This window comes from Rattus norvegicus, chromosome 3 (assembly GCF_036323735.1).
Source record: "Rattus norvegicus strain BN/NHsdMcwi chromosome 3, GRCr8, whole genome shotgun sequence".
Lineage (NCBI taxonomy): Eukaryota > Metazoa > Chordata > Mammalia > Rodentia > Muridae > Rattus > Rattus norvegicus.
In genome coordinates this window covers 165,541,488-165,544,262 of record NC_086021.1, presented here as the reverse complement: position 1 = coordinate 165,544,262, position 2,775 = coordinate 165,541,488, and the positions used below count along the sequence as shown (strand labels likewise).

The 2,775-nt window shown below is 46.7% G+C and overlaps 1 long non-coding RNA gene across 1 annotated transcript; it reads left to right on the top strand.

The window, feature by feature from the left end:
- The first annotated feature begins 1,381 nt into the window (after positions 1 to 1,381).
- On the top strand, positions 1,382 to 1,885 carry LOC120101765 (uncharacterized). Its single transcript, XR_005502674.2, has 2 exons — positions 1,382 to 1,539; positions 1,648 to 1,885. It is a non-coding gene; the product is annotated as an uncharacterized LOC120101765 (long non-coding RNA).
- The last annotated feature ends 890 nt before the right edge of the window (positions 1,886 to 2,775 follow it).

The following is a 2,775-nucleotide window of genomic DNA, read 5'->3' as shown; positions in this document are numbered from 1 at the left end:
TATTCTGTGGATCTCTGAGTTTTTGAAGACCATCTATCTACCTATAGTATATCAGAATTGTTTCTAGCTATTCACTATCTGTTCAATCTAGGAAACATATTCTTGTAATTAACTAAACTAGTCTCTAACATGGCCATGAGTTTGGTTGCCTGACAGCTAATTTGCATTTCTTATTTATCCTGATCAGTTTGCAACAGCAACTTTCAAAAGCACTAGAACTTAACACTGCATTTTTAAAAATCCCATAGGTACAATAAATACCATAGCATGTTGTAGCAAAATATGATTTTAAATCTGTATCAATATACAAAGCTCTATACCAATGTGACTAAATATAACTTTACTTTGTATCAATACACAAAGCTCTACACCAATGTAACTAAATATAACTTTAATTTGTATCAATACACAAAGCTCTATACCAATGTAAGGTTCTGGGCTTACTAATGCTCTTTTGTAGAATGACCAAAAACATCCACCCCACCTTTTGAGACTGGGGCATAATTATCTTTAAGTTGTTTCCTTACTGGTTTGGGTGTTGTCTTTCTTTCGGAGGCCCGAGAGATTTGGGATAATGACTAGTCTTAAGAAATCTACCTTGGCATTTGCTGTCCAGTCTCTGCATGCTGAGAAAGTCCAAAGTTTGACTGGCATCCTGGCTGGATCAGTCTGCGATGCTGAACAAGCCAGTTAGCGGTTTGGAAATTGTTACGGATGTAGACTTTTGAAGAAACAGTTATTGAGGCAGTCTGAGGTCGGGTCAGGCAGGATGCTGGAATAAACAGGCCTGAAGGGTGCATCTTGTCAGGGCTTCACTGACTTCACTAGTGTCCATAAGCATAGGACTCTCACAGGTAACATACATTTCTGCATTAACACATGTATGGGATGTACATTGAACACAGCTCAGTTAAGGATGATTCTTTGCTCCCTGTTCAAGCAAGTGAGGCCTTTGCTTTTCTTTATAAATTAGTATGGCCTGTATAACCAAACCAACATAAACGTTTACCCATGCCATTTGACATGATGGCACAAGTCCTGAGGGTTTTGTAGCCAAGGATTTATTGGACGCACATAGCTGAGGTTCTGGCTGAAGACATTTTCGTCTCAGAGCTGTTCCCATGTAGGGGGATCAGCAAATCATGTTACCTGTCCTGTTTGGTTTTCTTTCTGTCTGTCTGCAGCCAAGAGTTCCCTCCTCCTCCTATGTCTGGTCCAGTGTCCCCACAGGTCAGGTATGAACACAGAGACTCTGGTGTGAAAGCTGAGCAAGAGGCCAGGCGTCTCTGTCTGCCACCCTGCTAAGCGACATGAGCATTGTCAGGCTGCTGGCCTTAGAACCTCTGCGCTTATGTAACAGACTGGGAGCCTGTGGAATGTTGGGATAGACTAGAATGGACTGAGGAGTGCTATAGGGTGGCAAGGGCAGACAGATGAGAGGGAGTCCCCCTACTGCTCATTCTGGCTCCCTTGTCTGGACAAGAAAGGAGACACTGGTCCTGACTGGATCTCGGGTGCTCTGACCTGGAGGGCAGTTAGGTAAAGTGTTCATGCAGTGTCCAGTGAGCAGGGACCCCAACACATGCTAGTTCAAGAAATGCCCAAGTGGTTTCTAACCAGGAGCATTCACCCACTCTTAACTGTTAGCCCCATACAGGCCTTCCTCAGTGCTCCTGAAGGAACATCCCCTTGGGTGTGACCACAGCCTGTTGGGCCTTCTGTACAGAGCCATCCTGAGTCCTTCACTGACATCCTGTCTCCCATATCTGAGCACTTCCCCGCCATCCTACGTGGAGCCTGGATCCCTGAGGATCAGCAGGGTGTCAGAGTCTGCAGAGACTGGGAGAGCAAATAGACAATAAAACCATGAGAGGGAGTCTGCGACTTAAGAGAATTAGGGGTGATGTGGCCTTCTGGGGGTTCCCAGTCTTCCTGAATCAAGACACAGAACAGGTGGAGTCTGTCATTGCCCTGTTGGGGCCACCTGAGCACCTCTCACCTGGAGAGTCGTATTAACTCCTCGAAGGTTTCTCGGTCTCTAACCCACACTACAGTTGTGTCCAACACAGCAGTCTAGACACAAGTCAGTTCATGTCTCTCTTCTACCCCAATGCCCAACGACAAACATCGCTTTGAGCCTCGGACAGTCTGGTTTGTTCCAAGGCAAGTCCTCTCTTCCCTGCTTTGACCAGTCCACTCTCCTGGTCCTGTGTTCTGGTCCTTCTGCCTAGAATGCTTTCTCTGCTACTCCATTTGTTCCTTTTAATCTTTGCTCAAAAATTACCCCATTTAAATGGAAGCACGCCCACTCACCCCGCTAAGACCCCGAACTCCTCGTGTCCTGCTCTCCCCACAGCCCATAGCAGGAGCTCTGGGAGAGATTGAGCTAGAACCAGGACCCAGACTTTGGCCGCTTCACAGCAAGAAAGGTCTTGATGGGTCTAATGGGACTAAGCCTGCCCAGGGGAGACACAAGGTCTGAGATGTCTGTGGTAGGCAGGAAATGGAGACTGTTAGGGACTACAAGGGTTTGGGGATTCCTCGGCAGCTCTGGCGAGCATTGCCGTTATCTGGAAGTGTGATTCGGTGTTGGTTCTGACCGCGGCTGTTTCCAGTCACTTCAGCAGGGGATGGTATCTCAGTCAGGCCAATGTCTTGAGTCCAATGAGTTGGACAGCCCAGCATGTCACAGTGCCCTGGGAATATTAAATAATATTTACAAGGGATGACGTTAGGGACATAATTACTGACAGTAAGAGGCAATCAACGGCAGGG